This window comes from Puma concolor, chromosome B1 (genome assembly GCF_028749965.1).
Source record: "Puma concolor isolate L17-30 chromosome B1, mPumCon1.1.hap2, whole genome shotgun sequence".
Classification (NCBI taxonomy): Eukaryota; Metazoa; Chordata; class Mammalia; order Carnivora; family Felidae; genus Puma; species Puma concolor.
In genome coordinates, this window is record NC_141670.1 from 92,831,004 (window position 1) to 92,843,996 (window position 12,993).

The 12,993-nt window shown below is 34.7% G+C and overlaps 1 pseudogene; it reads right to left on the reverse strand.

Moving 5' to 3' along the window:
- Nucleotides 1–4,071: 4,071 nt before the first annotated feature.
- Nucleotides 4,072–4,166, reverse strand: LOC147581761 (U6 spliceosomal RNA; annotated as a pseudogene).
- Nucleotides 4,167–12,993: the final 8,827 nt, after the last annotated feature.

A 12,993-nucleotide genomic window follows, 5' to 3' on the forward strand; every position in this document is an offset into this window, starting at 1 on the left:
TTGATCAATAATATAAACAGTTGATTAAAACATATTTTATATGTTGCATATATTATATACTGTGTTCTTAAATAATATCAAGCTTCTAATTTTTTTCAGTACTTCTAAGCTAGGCAGTTTGTTTGAGAGTTTTTTCAAATTGTTGCAAATCTTCCAAAATTTCCCCATTCTATCCTTTGAAAAAAATCCACGTAGAACTGAACTTGCTCAATTCAAACCCATGTTGTTCAAGGGTCAACTATAATTTGTCAACATGCCCATCTGAAAATGGTGATCGAAGGCAGAAGAAAGATATCCTGAAGCCTTGTCAAATTTACTGCAAGCAGACATCTATGGACACCTAGAATCAATACATAAGTTTTGATAAGAATGTTTGTTAATATAGTCATTGTCTGACCTTATCTGTGCTTTTGCTTTCTGTGGTTTCAGTTACCCACAGTCAACCATAGTGTGGAAGCAGATGATGCCCCTTCTGATGTTTCTCCTTCGTAAGGTCATTAGCACATCACAATGTCTACATTATTTACCTCACTTCTTCTCATCATGTGGGCATTTTGTCCTTTCAGGTTATCACAAGAAGGATGAATACAGTGCAATAAGGTATTTTAAGGTATTTTAAGACAGAAATCACATGTTCATAACTTTTATTACAGTGTATTGTAATTGCCCTAGTTTTTATTGTTATTATTGTTAATCTCTTGCTTAACTTATTAAATTTATCATAGATATGTGTGGATGGAAATAAAAGCATAGCATATATAGGGCTTCCTATTACCTCCACTTTTAGATGTCCACTAGGCGTCTTGGAATCCATCCCATGCAGGTAAGGGATGTACTACTGTACTACTTAAAGTGGAATGTGGATTGTAACTCCCTTACTAAAGGGAAAACAGTAGCAGAATTTACTAACGTTGACTTCATTAATTTTTGAAAAAAAGGAAATTATAAAATACTACTTGAATGAAAAGAGTTTGGGATAATTTTGTACCTCTTAAATCAAGAATTTTTTTTTTTTTTCTGTAGCAGAGACTGCTAGTTTTTACTCGATACCAATCAATTTTATCCTCAATTCTTACATTGCCTATAGTATTGGAGGCAGAAGTATACACCCTTCCTTCCTAATAAAAAGAGTCATTTTCCCATACTCCATCTTAGATAAGAGGTGAGTGGCCAAAGACATGTAAGCAGCTATCAAACTTTTCCTCTTTCCTCTTCATTTTTCTTCTTGCTATAAATATGTACCTCATGGCTGGTGTTCTTGCAGTCCTATCACCATGAACTTCATATTAAGCATAATGGAGATTAAAGACAGGAATGTATGTGATATTGAGGACATAAATGGGCACAAAGCAAATCTCTATTTTGTTTAAAACTATGCGTGTTCCAGTTTTCTGTAACTATACTTAAACAATGTTGGTATTTCTAGTCATGAAAATTTTGAATTCATTTGATAAAACACACTCGTCTAAATTGGCATTTTGGCATGGCTGCAACCAAATTGATTGGTAAAAATTGAATAGGTGTCAAAAATTATACAGCCATTGCCATTACATATTATCCTTCATCATTTTGGTGCAAATGCTATGAAATAGTTATAAAATTGAAATTCACTTCATATTAGAATCAAAGTTTATTTTGTGTGTATGTATGTGGAGGGGGGGCATTTATAATATTTTCCTCACTTTTTCCCTGATACTGATTCCTCATTTTTGTACTGAAACATAAAATTGAGAGAGATAAGTTTATTTGTAGACAGTGGTCAGTTTCCCTTAGAAGCAGATATTTTGGTGTGGAGTGGATTGAGAAGTATTCTTAGCATCAGCACTTGTGAAACAGAAGGGAAGGAAATAGGATTGGTCAGATGGAGAAGTTCAGCTGTGAAGCCAACCTCATTTTAGCTTCAGTTGACCGCACACGAACTCCACCGGGGACATGGAATTCCAGAGTGGTCTCTGGTTGAGGCAAGTGGGCCAGGTCTCATTACACTGGCACTGGCCAGCCTTTGGATGTGGGCCACCCAAGGAAATAGGTTTAGTTTGTGGGAGGCAGTTGTCAGTTGAGTAGGAGTTAAGAGTACCAGGCAGTCTGATGGCAGCATCCCTGCTGGGTGTACAAATCCTTTATTTCTGGAATGGTAATCTGAGTAGTTTATCACTTAGTCACAGAATATATGGTGATTTTGTCACAGAACTAATTTACAATGCAAAAAAGTGATATGCATGTGCATTGCTCTGAAAGGAAATAAAACTGATCAGCTTCTCAATTTTTTAAACTTCTGCCTTAGATAAAATGTTTTTAAAGTGCTTATTTAAAAAAAACATTGCTTATTTAAAAGTATAGTGTGCAGATTAGGGGGAAAATACACTTAAACAGTATTGAATTTTAGGCAAACTTGCCTTAGGTGAGTGTATCTTGAGGTGAAGTGACTTGAGGTTTGCTGATAAGGTGAAGGGCAATATTTTTGCTGATTCCAAATTCCCATGTAAGTGCAACTAATTGTTATTTTTGTCCCTAAAAAGATGAGCACCTAGAACAATTAATTATTGCTTTTGATGAATCTCTGTTATGAAAATGCGCTATCCTAAATCAAAATGAACACAAAAATGACTGAAAAATAATAAAGCCATAGCATACTGTGTCTTGAGCAAGACATTTATATTTTTATTTCCTCCATTTCTTATCCTGCAAAAATTGTTTCTTCATGAAAGTGATTTAGTTAGTGTTGTAAAAACAATCCAGAACCTAAAAATGAACACTGAACAAATACAAAGTACTATTCTGTTTTTTTTATATCCTGGTAATTAACTACCCTTTTCTCTCAATTCTATAATCTAAGAAGAAAAAAGTAAGTAGCAATCAATATTCCTTCTACTGCTTTACAAATAAATAAAGCATTTTAATTTTTTCCAGTTGGTGGATTGGCGAACGCGTTATTTAACGACTAATAGATCCATGAAACATCTTATTATGATTGCTGATAAAATGACTATAATTTGAGTCTTGAGAATGTGTGGATAGATAGTGGTTGCTGTCTACTTAAATTGATATAACACTGAGTCATACTGAAAGAGACAAACAATTAAAAGGAAAAAAGTAGAAAAAATATTTTCCCCATTTTAGTTTGAAATTCCTGTGACAAATGTCACTGTACCTTCTAAATCTAGATGTGTTACAAGGGCACATCTGATGTTGATAACCGCCTACGTATCCTCTCTAACCAGTCATGTTTGGCAGTTTTTCTTCATTTAGAGTTCAGTTCAAAGGCTTGACATCAAATTTCTGCAACAAATTCAGAGCTACTCATTTTCCTTATCCATTCCTTTCTAGTTTTGATTCTAGTTTCAGTAGTTAAAAAAATGAAGACACTAACCATCAAAGAGATTGAAAAGAGACCAGAGTTATTTTTCACTAGTTAATCATCTCAGCAAAATTTCACTAGCAGTGCCTTACTATTTTCATATATGAAATATTCCTTAAGTGTATCCTAAAGTTGGTGGAAAGGAAGTAATATTAAAGTGATCCATGCTCCAATTTTGACTTTATCACTTAGAACTAGGTGAACAACCATGATTTAGGTAACTCCTGTGAACTTCATTTTACCCATTTTTCCAGTCAAGAGTGATGATGCCCACCCAGAGAAGTGTTGGAAAGAGCGACTGGAATAGAGCATAGAAAACTTTCAGCACTGTGCATGACAAATGATAAACACTTGAAAATATTTCCATTTTCTCTCATTTTTCACTTCTATTTATTCTTGCTCTGGTTTTTTTTTTTAATCTTTTAAACTTATTATACAATTTTCATATGTTTGGCCCCTTGTCTGCCTTTCTTTGAAAAAAAAAAAATTTGATGTTTTTATTTATTGTTGACAGAGAGAAAGACACAGCATGTGCGGGGGAGGGGCAGACAGAGAGGGAGACACAGACTCCGCAGCAGGCAGCAGGCTCTAGGCTCTGAGCCACCAACCCAGAGCCCCACGCGGGCCGAACTCACGGACCGCGAGATCGTGACCTGAGCTGAAGTTGGACGCTTAACTGACTGAGCCACCCAGGCGCCCTTATTTGCCTATTTTTTAATATGGAACACTTCGTGGATTCACATGTCATCCTTGCACAGGCCATACTAATCTTCTATCTTCTTAGCGTATGTGCTGCCGAAGCAAGCACTAGACCAAAGATTTAATCAGTAGTCTGTGTGGTGGCCTGGGAGGTGCCTTGAGAGCTGCCAACAATAACTGCTTGGGGAAAATGGCGCTTGGCTGCGCAGTGTAGTCTGTGACATCCGTAGATTGCTCAAGAGGTCCCTGTGGGATTGGATAGACCTCTGGGTGGGAGCAAACAGAAGCAACACAAAATACAAAGGCTGAAAATCCAAGAAGTCTAAACTCAGATTTGGAAATTCAGAATCTTTACGAAGGGTACATTATTAAAGTGGAAGGGCATAACATATTTAATATACATATGTTATATACATGTATATAACTTCAGAGATATCTCATAAAGATTTTATAAACACAAGATGTATTAGTTTCCATTTATACTGTAGCCCTAAACCCCCCTAAATGTTAGGAGTAGGTTGGTTATCAAATTCTATGAAAACATATAAAGAAGAAGTAAAGAAAGATTATTACATAAGTAGACTGAGCCATATTTTAAATCTCCATTCTGAATTTGCTTTACTTCTCACCTATACAGCTTAAATAAAGAGAATCACTTGAGACAAATTGGAGTAGACGAATTGTATGATGTTATTAGAGTTTCGTTTTCTTTTAATTAGTCATTTTAAACAATTTTGTATAGATAGAACTGACAATGTGGAACTTATAGGTAAAACCGGAGGTAAAAAATTCACAATAGAAATTTAAAACTTTATCTCAGTTGATGATGCTACCCAGAGAAACATATCAATTTTTACATGTAAACCCAAATATGTAATATTTAGCTATGGATTCACCAATACAACTTAACCCTTACTGTTCCACCCAGTGAAATATAACTTTGCTTCATATATAGGTGTATGCATATGTAAAAATTAAGTGATCTATACACTTAAGATCTGTGCACTTTATAATGGGTGATGTCTTTGTAAATCTTTTAAAACAAAAATTTGCTTTGATTATTCAAATTATTTGGGTACCACTATCTTCTTGTTAACTGCTTTTCCCTCTAGTGAGGAGTATCCATTTGCAAAATTACTAACCAAAAAATAATTCTTTAAAGTTTCAAAGTTATATATTTCCCACAATGTATGAAAACTATGTCAATAAATAGATTTGATTTCATTTTTAACATATGATATCTCTATTAACAGCAACAACAAAAAATTAAAATACTGTTAATGTTAGAGCAAATTTTAAACTTTTTAGTACTCCTTTAACTTAAGAATATCTGTGTATGTCTATTTTAATGGTCTTCTCTTTTCAAAACATCGTTAAAGTGATGTAAAATATATTCTTTTGAGGGAAAGAAATATACAGCAAAGGGGCTAATATTTTGGTAGGACTGCCATAAAAGAAAACAGCACAAAACAGAAAAACATAATCATTGAGTGAACCATCTGGTGATTATAATTAAGAATTCAGAAGACATTCCATTCTTAAATGTCTTTTTCATCACTTCTAAACTATATTTCCCCACCATATAGTGCATGTAAGCGGCATAATTCGGTGAGTAAGGAGATTCTCTCTACCCCAGAGCCAGAGAATACATAGTGAGGTCCAAAACATTCTCTTTTTTCTTTCTTTTTTTTGTTTTGTTTTGTTTTGTTTTTTTAAGTAGGCTCCATGCCCAACATGGAGCTTGAATGCATGTCGCTGAGACTGAGAGTTGCATTCTCTACCAACTGAGCCAGCCAGGCGCCCCAAAACACCCTTTAAAAGAGCAAGCACATAGGGCTGCCTGGGTGGTTCAGTGGGTTAAGCATCTGACTCTGGATTTCAGCTGCCGCTATAATCTCACGTTTAATGAGTTTGAATCTCAAATGGGGCTCTTCACTGACACTGTGGAGCCTGCTTGGGCTTCTCTTTATCCCTCTCTCTTTGCCCTCCCCTGCTTGCGCTCTTTCTCAAAAAAAAATAAATAAATAGACATTTATAAAATATATTTTAGAAAACAGCAAAAATAAGATAAGGCGAAAAACAAAAGACTAGAAAACATGGGAGGGAGAAAGAGTCTACAGTTGGGGAGCTTGTTTTGTTATGACCCTTCTGGAAAAAAATAGAATGTTATATCTCATTCAGACTATGAGTCTGTACCTTTGTCTATTCTATCATTTTATTGATCCATTTGTCAAAAGAGGGGAAGTATAATACTTCTTATACCATGGACATATTTTGACAAGACTGAAATTTAGCGTCATTGATTTTACACAGTTGGTGGTCACCTCATTCACCTGCAGTCACATGTAGCCCTTGGCTTCTCCTCTTTTGCCTGCTATTAGTTTTTATTTGTCTGTATGACTTAGAGTTTGTATCAGTCATGAAAAAGACAAAAGAACATTATTTGTAGTCATTTTGAATATAGATATTAATGTATATAAAAGATAAAAGGTAAAAAGAGATGAAATATTTTAGTTTGATTGCTCTGGGTGCTTTTTGAGAGCTTATAATTTTGAACAGTAAATTCTTTTTTTTTTTATTTTTTAATGTTTATTTTTGAAAGAGAGGGAGAGGGTGCATGTGAAAGCGGGGGAGGGGCAGAGAGAGAGGGAAACACAGAATCCAAAGTAGACTCCAGGCTCTGACCTGTCATCACAGAGCCCGACACAGGGTGCAAACCCAGCAACCGTGAGATCATGACCTGAGCTGAAGTCAGGTGCTTAACTGACTGAACCACCCAGGTGCCCCTTGAAGAGTAAATGCTATTGAAGTGGAACGAAATCCACAATAAAATGACATGTGATAAGCTGAACTATAGACTTTTTTGAATCTTGGTATTAAGAAAACTAATTGAATCATAACTTTAAACATACAGTTTGCCATTTTAGAATGGAACAGTATTTCCATTATGCATTTTGTACGTGAAAGCATAAATTATGAGGCTATAGTGGGATATTTAATTTTTTAACAAGATTATTGACTGTTTAGGATATATTTTAAAATGGTTAGTGTTTATATCAACTTCTCTCTTTTTTCTTTTTCTCTACAAGAATTTCATTGAAAATCTATGCTGTTGATGAGCATTCAGTAAATTGATGTTTAAAAGATAATCATCTTTAGTTTACTCATTCATACATTTCAACAGAGTAAGAATATTTTTATTGAAGTCCATAAATCTGAAATAATGTCTTTCACATATGCATATTATAAGTCAAATTAATTTCTGATTGTCTGGATGAATATTTTGCCTAGATTCTTCTAGTTACTTTCCCTTGAAAAGTACTAGCCAATGTATTATTTATCAACTCAGGAAGTGGTATTAACATAAATGCATCTCATTTTATTTCCTTGATAATTTGGTATAAGTAGGGTTATACACAGGCACACATGCACAAAAAGACATATTATGTAAATATATTTGATTTAAAAATATTATTAAATAGAATATTTCATTGAAATAGCATTCACATCATCATTGGAACAAAAATCTGATGCCTTTATAAATGCTTTTTAAACTTAATTTGTTGGTGCTGGGAGAACTGGACAGCAACATACAGAAGGTTGAAACTAGACCACTTTCTCACACCATTCACAAAAATAAACTCAAAATGGGTAAAGGACTTGAATGAGAGACAGGAAAACGTCAAAACTCTAGAGGAGAAAGCAGGAAAAGACCTCTCTGACCTCAGCCGTAGCAATTTTTTACTTGACACATCCCCAAAGGCAAGGGAATTAAAAGCAAAAATGAACTACTGGGACCTCATGAAGATTAAAAGCTTCTGCACAGCAAAGGAAACAACCAACAAAACTAAAAGGCAACCAACGGAATGGGAAAACATATTTGCAAATGACATATCAGACAAAGGGCTAGTATCCAAAATCTATAAAGAGCTCACCAAACTCCACACCCAAAAAACAAATAATCCAGTGAAGAAATGGGCAGAAAACATGAATAGACACTTCTCTAAAGAAGACATCCAAATGGCCAACAGGCACATGAAAAGATGCTCAACGTTGCTCCTCACCAGGGAAATACAAATCAAAACCACACTCAGATATCACCTCAGGCCAGTCAGAGTGGCCAAAATGAACAAATCAGGAGACTATAGATGCTGGCGAGGATGTGGAGAAACGGGAATCCTCTTGCACTGTTGGTGAGATTGCAAACTGGTGCAGCCACTCTGGAAAAAAGTTTGGAGGTTCCTCAAGAAATTAAAAATAGACCTACCCTATGACCCAGCAATAGCACTGCTAGGAATTTACCCAAGGGATACAGGAGTACTGATGCATAGGGGCACTTGTACCCCAATGTTTATAGCAGCACTCTCAACAATAGCCAAATTATAGAAAGAGCCTAAATGTCCATCAACTGATGAATGGATAAAGAAATTGTGGTTTATATACATAATGGAGTACTACGTGGCAATGAGAAAGAATGAAATATGGCCCTTTGTAGCAACATGGGTGGAACTGGAGAGTGTGATGCTAAGTGAAATAAGCCATACAGAGAAAGACAGATACCATATGTTTTCACTCTTAGGTGGATCCTGAGAAACTTAACAGAAACCCATGGGGGATGGGAAGGAAAAAAAAAGAGGTTAGAGTGGGAGAGAGCCAAAGCATAAGAGACTCTTAAAAACTGAGAACAAACTGAGGGCTGATGGGGGGGTGGGAGGGAGGGGAGGGTGGGTGATGGGTATTAAGGAGGGCACCTTTTGGGATGAGCACAGGGTGTTGTATGGAAACCAATTTGAGAATAAATTTAAAAAAAAAGAAATATATTTTTAAGTGTGAGAGAGAAAAAGCAAAAAATAAAATAAAATAAAATAAACTTAATTTGTTTTCCACATACAAAACACACATACACACACACATACACACACACACACCAAACTTTGTCAAGATAAGCAATGAAAAACTAGGCAATATTAAGCTGGCTTTAGAATATAACCATAGGATAGCTCAGAGGTAATGAGACCACAGTCCATTTTTACAATGATATTAACTAACTTTTATTTATTTCTTTTATTAAATTTTTTTTAATGTTTATTTATTTTTGAGACAGAGAGAGACAGAGCATGAACGGGGGAGGGTCAGAGAGAGAGGGAGACACAGAATCCGAAGCAAGCTGTAGGCTCTGAGCTGTCAGCACAGAGCCCGATGTGGGGCTCGAACCCACGGACCGTGAGATCATGACCTGAGCCGAAGTCGGATGCTTAACCGACTGAGCCACCAAGGCGCCGCAATATTAACTAACTTTTGAAAGTAGATCTTATATCCTAAATTATAAGAAAGGCGATGTTAAAATTTTAAATTACCTTACTTTTTTCTAAATGACATGGTTTAGAAATTCACCTCTAAGAATGAAATTAAAGTAAATGTATTGCTATTTTCTTATGTAATTCTTCTGTATGTTTTCTGGAGAAAAAAATCAAACATCTTTAGCCATTTCGTTTTTATATTAGAGCACACCAACATGAAATATGTAGCCACATTTAAAAATAGATGCACTTGCTCTCCAGCATGCTTTCCATTCCTTCTATCATGCTTTTGGGGGTCCTTAAAACCTAGTTTTATGTCCTTCTTCTTTATCTTGCACTCTAAACACTCATTCAAACAACTTTCTACACTTATTTGCAAATCACTCACAATCTAGAGTCCCCATTGATTTGAATACTTATATTCACCTCTCAAACTCACATACCTAAGACCAAGCCATAGATCCCTCATCCATCTCTAACTGCATAAGGTGTACAACCCCCTAACACACACACACACACACACACACACACACACACACACACACACACAGAACAAACTCTTTTCATGTTTCTTTATTTTTAGGTTTATTTTATTATTAATTTTTGAGAGGGAAAGAGAGCACAAGGCAGGGAGGGGCAAAGACAGAGAGGGAGACACAGAATCCAAAGCAGGATCCAGGCTCTGAGCTGTCAGGTCAGAGCCCAACGTGGGGCTTGAATTCACGAACTGTGAGATCACGACCTGAGCCAAAGTCTGACACTCAACTGACTGAGGCACCCAGCCGCCCTGTTTTCATGTTTCAATTTTATTTAAAGACAGCATCCTCCATTCAGTCAGTCATGCAGTGAAACAAACAGTCATCTTAGATAGCTCTCTCAGCCCCAAATAACAAAACCATCACTAAGTTTTATTTGTCTTACCTTTTTTTTTTTTCTCTCTTGAAACTATTTGTTTCTCTCAGTTCTTGTTTTCATAAAACAAGTCTCAGGAAATATCATCTTTCACCTAGATTCTAAGAATAGTAAATTCCCTTTTCCCATCCCTCTGGCTTTCTTCTAAATCTTCACACCTCTTTCAGAAATAGTTTTTTTCTTTCAAAATCAAATCTGATCATGTTATTCCGTTAATTAAAATCCATCAGCAGCTTCCCATGGCCAAGAAAATTAAAACCAAAATTAATGTGACCCCTAAGTTCTTTGTCTACCCCAACATCCTCATCAACCGTTGCTCTTTTCCTATCTGCACACTGACCTTTTGTCTCTTTTCCTTGCCATGTATGTTTTAATGTTTGCACACATCTGTCTGGGACAGTCTTTTCTTCCAGTCACCCACTAGATATAAGCATAAATGTAACTTTTTTCAAGGAAATTATTCTAGACTCTTCACTTAAGTCTGTCCCTGGATTATTGACTTTCATAGAATCATGTATATACCACTTATTAGCATTTGTTATAGTTGCTTTTCTACGTGTTTATGAATAATTAATTAATCTTTATTCTCCATCATGTTATAAATACTGTGAGGATTAGACTGTGTTTATTTTTATTCACCAGCTTAAACTTGATTAAAGTAGCAATCAGGATGTTGTTTGGCACATAGTGCAAGCCTCTATAAGTGGTTTTTGACTAATAGAATCAATGCATAGATTGTTAAAGAAATCACATGACATGTAATCTCAACAAACTAGAAACAAATAGTTTGTGTTAGTTATAATTACTAAGATGACAAGAGCACATTTCTAATAAACAGTCAATAATTGTCTCTCATAAAACAGATACTACAGTGGGATATGTACCGTAGTATATTCAGAGTTGGAAAAAATAGTGTCATTATTATTTTTATATTTTTTAGAAATAACTATTGAACAGTAATGGATGAATGCAAAACTGTCACATTCTTTTTTCTTGTATATTAATCTGCTATGGTAAAGTAAAAACAATCAACCTAGCAACTCTTTATATGTCTTTCAGAGATGATTTGCTTGCTCTTTGCAAATGCTAATTTTGTCAAATTGATTTACATTAAGTTTTGTATTTTCAAAATTATGTATAGCACGCCATATCGCATTAGATTGTTATGAGAACTACATGAGATACATACAAAAATGTTTAACATAGAAAACATTTAAGTTCATAATTATTAGTTTAATGAGATGGATGCTTAAGTATATTATGGCAATGTAACACAAAAGTGTTACACATACTGGAAACTCAATATATATATATATATATATATATATATATATATATATATATAAATTTAATTAGTATCTTCTAGGCTCATATATTTTACACAAGCTATCTTGTATCTGAGTAGGGTTTTCACAATAGGAATAGGAAAAATAGGAATATTATTATATGGTATGTTGAAAAGATGCTCAACTTCTTTGTGTTCCATATGCTTCCCATATACTTCCTTTCTAGTTCCAAATAACTCTATTGTGTCCAGTCTTACAAAAAATATTTTATTCTCAATATATCTCTAGACAATGAAAATATGTTTCCTGGCTGTCTGGTTAAATAATAGAACTCTTCAGTCAATGTCTTTGATAAGTTGGTTTCACTAAGCATTTCTTCAGTTTAGCATTTTTATGAAAAAAATAACTATTTCTTTTAACAACTACTGTTATTAAGGTATTAGAATTTGTCTTATAAATTTCAAATGTAGTATGGAAAGAAAATAAATTAGCAACAAGAGGCAATGTTTTAGGTCCAGAAGATGTGGATCACAAGGAAGGCTTTGTGAAACACTGGACAATTTTTCTTAGAGCAAGTCTAAAATTCAACTTCAGTTTTGTTATCTGTCTTCATTGTAATAACCACAGATGTACTTCTGGATCTCTTAAAGTGCTCATGAAAAAAAAAAAAGGAAATAGGATGATTTTTATATAAATTATCTTAGTTCTTAAGCAATAGGACCAGTCTTTAAGTCTGTTTCTCAATATCTTAAAGATTTTAAGTAATATTATACAGCTTAATCCAATTTTTATTGACGTTGTCATTATACCAGGTTTTTCAGAAAATTGTGTTTTTTTTTTTTTTCTGCATTCTGGTAGGAAACAATAAACTAGATTGTCAGTCTTAATTTGTCAAGTTACAGGGCAGATGAATTAGTTTCTGTTTGCCAAAATATGATCATTTAAAATGTGAAAGAAAAACTCAAAACCTCAAAACAAAACTTCTATTATGTGTATCAAATTATTTGAAACCTTAAAAATAATTTGGTACACATTATAGAAGACTAAAATTCTTAAAACTTCAGACTATGAATTATTGAAATTAAAGGTTGTCTTTCTTTCCCATTCCTAGTCCCCATTCCTCATCAGATATTACTACTTTTCTGTCAGATTCATGTTATTTTACAAATCAGGGGGACCTGTTTGGCTCAGGTGGTTGAGCGTCCAACTTTGGCCCTGGGCATGATCTCCCAGTTCGTGGGTTCGATCCTTACACAGGGATCCCTGCTGTCAGCCTATCAGTGCAGAGCCTGTTTCAGATCCTCTGTCCTCCTCTCTCTGCCCCTCCCCCACGTGTGCTCTCCCCAAAATAAATAAATATTAAAAATAATAAAATAAAAATCATAAGTTGTTTTTATTTGGCAAAAGAGTAGAAGACAAAGGCAGACTACTTTTTTTT